Source organism: Rutidosis leptorrhynchoides, chromosome 11, assembly GCF_046630445.1.
Source record: "Rutidosis leptorrhynchoides isolate AG116_Rl617_1_P2 chromosome 11, CSIRO_AGI_Rlap_v1, whole genome shotgun sequence".
NCBI classification, from domain to species: domain Eukaryota; kingdom Viridiplantae; phylum Streptophyta; class Magnoliopsida; order Asterales; family Asteraceae; genus Rutidosis; species Rutidosis leptorrhynchoides.
In genome coordinates, this window is record NC_092343.1 from 405,884,124 (window position 1) to 405,891,766 (window position 7,643).

Genomic DNA, 7,643 nt, shown 5'->3' on the forward strand with positions numbered 1-7,643 from the left:
TGTAAATATTATGTGGTATTAACGTGCTAGTTATTATGTGATAGATGTCTGGCTTAGAACTTATTATCACATTCAGCGACTCCGAACCAGACTCTTCAGATGGTGTTCCAGTCATTAATCTATCCGATGATGAAAATGACACCTTTGGGGAAGACTCACAAGTTCCGGATGAATCAATTGAAGAGGAACCGGAAAGTGATCCTGAGGAGGAAGAAATACAGGAAATTACGAAAGACAAGTTCGAACGAGGAAAGAAACGAAAGGCTACTGAAATGGAAAATCTAAATCCCGAGTCTAGAGAGGATGTTGTGGCAACAACTCCACCAGATACTTCCACACCTATTCCCGCTATTCCTATTAGTTCTATCCCGACATCCAGTTCTTCGGTTCCTCAGCCAAAATGCAGGGAGACAACCAGGATAACCTTTAAGCGATTTCTTTGAACACAAACGCTTTGGGTTAAATGATGCGCTGTTGTTTTAAACCATGGGATCATATAATGTTTTGTATAATATTACTAGTGTGGTTTGCTTAATGTTTGATGTAAGATAAGCATATGTAAAATAGTGAAGTGTGAAATGCAATAATTTTCCATGGTTAAGTATTATTTGGGTGATAGTAATTGATTTCAGTACTAAGCTATTAAGTATGAACTTTAACGGGTAGGTACTACCCTAGATATAATTATAAAACGCTAATAAGAAGAAAAGGCTTTTATAATAATAATTGGTTCATATTATTAATAAGCTACGATGTACTGTAAATACATACTACATCTATAATATTCCATGTGAATAATTATTTTTTTCATTCTTATTGAAGATTATGGCGCGATTGAACCGAATGACGGAACAAGAAATCCAGGAACTCATCAATCAGCGAGTGAACGACAGAATGTTATGGGTCGAGGCTGCAAGAGGTGCTGCAGTTAACCCAAATCCTCGTGTGGGGTGCACTTACAAAACTTTTCAAGGTTGCAAGCCCTCATCATTCAGTGGAACAGAAGGACCGGTCGGTTTAACTCGGTGGATCGAAAAGATTGAGTCTGTGTTTAAAATCAGTGGTTGTATTGAGAAGGGCATGACCAAGTATGCATCGTGCACCCTACAAGATAGTGCACTCACGTGGTGGAAAAACTATGTGAAGGCCGTAGGAGGAGATGTAGCTTATGATACTCCCTGGGAAGAATTCAAAACAATGCTAATCAACGAGTATTGTCCAAGGAACGAGGTTAGGAAGTTGGAAGCTGAATTACGAAGCCTGAAAGTTGTTGGTACTGAACTCACCAACTACAATCAGCGATTCATGGAATTAGCTTTGCTATGTCCCGAATTGGTACCAACCGAAGAACGAAAGATAGAACTGTACAAAGATGGTTTGCCTAAAAATGTCAAAGCAAATGTTACAGCATCGAAACCTAAGACTATTCACGAAGCCATCACCATGGCGAACGAGTTGATGGACCAGATTATTCTGGATAAGAATACCGATGTCAAGACATCGAGAAACAAAAGAAAGTGGGAAGGTAATCATCAACAATCCAACAAGAAACAAGAAACCACGCAAGGTGCGGGTAGCGGTTCGAACTCAGGTTACAAAGGACGAAATCCTTTATGTAACAGATGCCACAAACATCACTCTGGTTATTGTAATGTGGTGTGCGAAAATTGTAATCGAAGGGGTCATCTTGCTGAAGATTGTCGGATTCCTGTTACAAATACAAATGGTACCAAGACTCCTGCCACTAATGCAAATAGAACTGCCTTGGCCACTGTTACCTGTTATGGGTGTGGGAAACAGGGTCATTATAAGAGCCAGTGTCCGAATCCAGAGAAGAATAATGGATCTGCACGTGGAAGAGCATTTGTTATTAATGCTAGAGAGGCGTGTAAAGACCCGGAGCTTGTTACGGGTACGTTTACCATTAATAACTTATCCGCATCTATTATATTTGATACTGGTGCCGATAGAAGTTACGTGTGTAGAGACTTTTACGCTAAATTGAATTGTTCATCATTACCTCTAGATGCTAAGTACATGATTGAGTTAGCCAATGGTAAACTAATTAAAGCCGATAAAATTTGCCGTGATTGTAAAATAAATTTAGCCGGAGAAACATTTAAGATTGATTTGATACCCGTAGAATTAGGAAGTTTTGATGTAATAGTAGGCATGGACTGGATGTCCAAAATAGGAGCTGAAGTTGTGTGCGCCAAGAAGGCAATTCGCATTCCTCGTAAGGATAAAACGCCAGTAATGATTTATGGAGAGAAGGGTAACTCAAAGCTAAAACTCATTAGTTGTTTGAAAGCTCAAAAGTGCTTGAAGAAAGGGTGCTATGCTATCTTAGCACATGTTAATAAAGTCGAAACGAAGGAGAAAGTGAAGAGCATCAATGACGTGCCTGTGGCAAGAGATTTTCCTGAAGTCTTTCCGGAAGAGTTGCCGGGATTACCTCCATTTAGATCTGTAGAATTTCAAATAGATCTAGTACCAGGAGCTGCACCAGTGGCTCGTGCTCCATATAGACTTGCACCATCTGAGATGAAAGAGTTACAAATCCAGTTACAAGAATTACTGGACCGTGGTTTCATTCGACCGAGCACTTCACCGTGGGGAGCTCCGATTTTATTCGTCAAGAAGAAAGATGGATCTTTCCGAATGTGTATAGATTATCGTGAATTAAATAAGTTAACTATCAAGAATCGGTATCCACTACCGAGAATTGATGATTTATTTGATCAATTGCAAGGATCATGTGTTTACTCGAAAATCGACCTAAGGTCGGGCTATCATCAACTACGCGTTAAAGAAGAAGATATTCCGAAAAATGCTTTTCGGACACGCTACGGTCATTATGAATTTTTGGTCATGCCGTTTGGATTAACGAATGCGCCAGCTGTATTCATGGACCTCATGAATCGAGTTTGTAGTCCGTATTTAGATAAGTTTGTTATCGTTTTCATTGACGATATTCTTATCTATTCCAAGAGTGAGCAAGAGCATAAACAGCATTTAAGATTGGTATTAGAATTGTTAAGAAAAGAACAATTATACGCCAAATTTTCTAAGTGTGCGTTTTGGTTGAAAGAAGTGCAATTTCTTGGCCATGTTGTTAGTAGCAAAGGAATTCAGGTTAACCCAGCTAAAATTGAGGCCATTGAAAAATGGGAGACTCCTAAGACACCAACGCAGATACGCCAATTTTTGGGTTTAGCTGGTTATTATAGAAGGTTTATTCAAGATTTTTCCCGAATAGCTAAACCATTAACAGTGTTAACACAAAAAGGGAAGAAGTACGAATGGACTTCTGAGCAGGAGAGTGCATTTCAATTACTGAAGAAGAAGTTGACTACAACACCTATTTTATCGTTACCTGAAGGGAACGATGATTTTGAGATATATTTTGACGCTTCGCGACAAGGTTTTGGTTGCGTCCTTATGCAACGGAAGAAAGTTATAGCATACGCATCCCGACAATTGAAGATTCATGAGTGGAATTATACGACGCATGATTTAGAACTGGGAGTAGTAGTGTTTGCATTGAAGATATGGAGACACTACTTATATGGGGTTAAATGCACTGTGTTTACCGATCATAAAAGCCTTCAACATATCTTCGATCAGAAACAGCTGAACATGAGGCAACGTAGGTGGGTCGAGCTGATAAACGACTATGATTGTGAGATTCGCTATCATCCTGGGAAAGCGAATGTAGTGGCCGACGCTCTAAGCAGAAAGGAATGGGAACCAATTCGAGTACGAGCAATGAACATAAAAATTCGCATGAATCTCAACTCACAAATCAAAGAGGCTCAACGAGAAGCTCTTACTAAAGAAAACATAGGAAATGAAATAATGAAGAAGTATGGGAAACAACTCGTTATACGGGAAGATGGAATTCGATATTTTGCAAACCGTATTTGGGTACCGAAGTTGGGTGGATTAAGGAAGTTGATATTGAATGAGGTGCACAAGACAAGATACTCGATACATCCTGGAGTTGGAAAGATGTACCAAGATCTTAAGACGCATTATTGGTGGCCTAATTTAAAGACAGACGTTGCAACGTATGTTGGGGAATGTTTAACTTGTTCTAAAGTTAAAGCAGAACACCAGAAGCCGTCAGGGTTACTTCAACAACCAGAAATCCCAGAATGGAAATGGGATGGTATTACCATGGATTTCATCACAAAGTTACCTAAGACTGCCTGGGGTTATGACACCATTTGGGTAATAGTTGATCGACTCACCAAATCTGCACATTTCTTGCCTATAAAGGAAACGGATAGAATGGAGAAACTATTATGACTGTACATAAAGGAAATTGTTTCAAGGCATGGAATACCTATTTCCATTATATCCGATCGTGATAGTAGATTTACATCAAAGTTCTGGCAATCACTACAGGAGGCCCTAGGAACTCGTTTGGATATGAGTACCGCATATCATCCGCAAACTGACGGGCAGAGTGAAAGAACAATTCAGACTCTTGAAGACATGCTTAGGGCATGTGTGATCGATTTTGGAAATGGATGGGATAAATATCTACCATTAGCAGAATTCTCGTATAATAATAGTTATCATGCGAGCATTAAAGCTGCACCATTCGAAGCACTGTATGGAAGGAAGTGTAGATCCCCTATCTGTTGGAATGAAGTAGGAGATCGACAATTAACTGGACCCGAGATCATCCATGAAACTACTGAGAAGATAGTGCAAATCAAGGAGAGATTGAAAACAGCCCGTAGTCGCCAAAAGAGCTACGCCGATGTCCGAAGGAAACCATTAGAGTTTCAGATCGGTGACATGGTTATGTTAAAGGTGTCACCTTGAAAAGGTGTAATACGTTTCGGTAAAAGGGGTAAACTGAACCCAAGGTATGTAGGCCCGTTCAAGATCATCGAACGCATTGGACCGGTAGCTTATCGACTCGAGTTACCGCAACAACTCGCCGGAGTACATAATACATTTCACGTATCAAACCTTAAGAAATGTCTTGCAAAGGAAGATCTCACCATTCCTCTTGAAGAAATCCAAGTCGACGAGAAACTACAATTCATAGAAGAACCAGTCGAAATCATGGACCGTGAAGTTAAACAACTCAAGCAGAGCAACATACCAATCGTTAAGGTTCATTGGAATGCTCGAAGGGGTCCCGAGTTTACTTGGGAACGAGAGGATCAGATGAAACGAAAGTACCCACATTTGTTTCCCGAGAACGCAAAATAGGTACAATTTTAAAATTTCGGGACGAAATTTATTTAACGGGTAGGTACTGTAATGACCCGGAATTTTTCGATCGTTCTATACTTATGAGATTAATATTTACATAAATTAAACCTTACCAACATGATAAGCAATCCAAACTGTTGAGACTTATATTTTTGAAAAGAGTTTTACACAACGTTTGACCGTCCAATTTGACCGATGATATCACGAACTATATAACACACGATAATTATACAATTATGTATATGTACATATCTATACATATTTAACATGATTTAAGGATGGTTTAACATTTCATTGTGAACTAACAACAATGAGTTATAAGTATACTTTGAGACCACTAACTTAAGTTTTCAAAACAATAACTATATGTAACGTTCTTTGACATATATACTTACAATCTATAATGTGTTGTGATTTATGTCACCAATATGATTTAAGTGTAATAGGATTAATTTGTAACCAAAATAATCTTGATAAATATCGAACAAGTTTGGGGAAGTGTGGAGTGCACACTTGTTTGAACTTATCTTGATTATGACGGGGGTTCGGGGGCAGCGCCCCCGATAAGCGGGGTCCAAGGGGTGGCAACCCCTGGCGGGGTCCAAGGGGCAGAGCCCCTGGCTGAAGTCGAGCTGCCAGGTCAGCTTGTAAATTTTTTTTTGGGCTAATATTGCTTTATTAAAAATGTCTTAAAATTTTATTTTTGGCCCAGTTGGACCCAAAATAAAAGCCTGATTTTGAGCTTCTTTTACCGTATCATACCCATCATCTATACGTATTTACTATTGGTAAATATTCATCAAATCAATATCCTTATCAGCCTTAGATCTGCCCTAGATAAGAGGGAATCTTATTTGTAAGCTAGCATACATTATTACTCAAAAATTCAACACAATAATTTGTCCTTGTTCCCTCAACAACCAGACTGTCCTATAAGTATCACCATCACCTTGGTTTTTCATTTCATTCTTACAACCATCTTTCTATAACCAAAAACACACTCTTAGGAACTCTAAGTGTTCTTCACAATCTCAGAAAATACTCATGAAGAACTAGCTTCATGAACAACCTATAATCACCATAAGAAAGTTTGATCAAGATTATTTTCTATCTTTTCCAGTAGCTTTATCCAAGTAACTTGAGGTAGTAACCTTATTCATAATCTTATTCGATTCATATTTATATAGCTATCTTATTTTGTGTTATAAAATTTTTAACAACAAGAACATAGTTTGAATGATTTCAAACCTGTTCGCAAACTAAATAGATCCTTCTAATTTGATTTTTAAAACACTTCAAAACCTGTAATATATCATATTATGACAAAATCGGATTAATCATATCTTGGCTAATTAACATAATATTTAATATATATTTACTTATGATTTGATTTTATATATTTCAGGACCACCCGTAAACAACACGAGAAGATTAATCATAAGACCTCATGATTGTACGCAACACGTCATCTGACAACACAGTAATTTATGTACGCAACACGTCATTTGACAACATGGTACCATGGGTCGAGATTAATTCTGATCAATACGAATACGATGGGGTCTTTATTTATTTTATTGAGCAACTAATTGTGGACCATTAACAACAGACTGCTAACTACGGACTAAGAAAATATTAAAAGTATTATAAGTATATATATATGTAACGATTACTTGAAAAGAAAATATGTTGATATATTATATATATGGTTAGGTTCGTGATATCTATCGGAGACCAAGTCGAGTTAAATACCTTCAAGGAAAAGGTGAGTATATAGTCCCACTTTTAAACTCTAAATATTTCGGGATGAGAATACATGCATTTTATGATTTACGTTATGGACACAAGTGATTAAAAATATATATTCTACGTTGAGTTGTACCACTGGCATACTTCCCTGTAACTTGGTAACTATTATTTACATGAGGTATTGTAAACGCGAATCCTGTTGATAGATCTATCGGGCCTGACAACCCCAACCGGACTGGACGACCAGTATTCAACGGTTGCACAGTACTTCGTTTCAGTAACTACACTCGGTACGGTGTAGTAAGATTTCATAATAAAGGGAATATGCGACGTTGATTAAATGTTAAGTATGGTTATCAAGTGCTCAACAACTTAGAATATTTTTATTAAAACGTATATATATGAAATCTTGTGGTCTATAATTATAACGCTGCCGGCATTAAACCTATATCTCACCAACTTTATGTTGACGTTTTAAGCATGTTTATTCTCAGGTGATAACTAAAAGCTTCCGCTGCAACATGTTGAATTTAAGCAAGATCTTGAGTATGCATATTTGTGTCAAAAATAAAACTGCATATCGGAGGATTTGTAATGTAAAATATGTTGGAGGTCGTATTGTTATTATCACATGTAAAGTTTGTAAGTCTAAGATTATC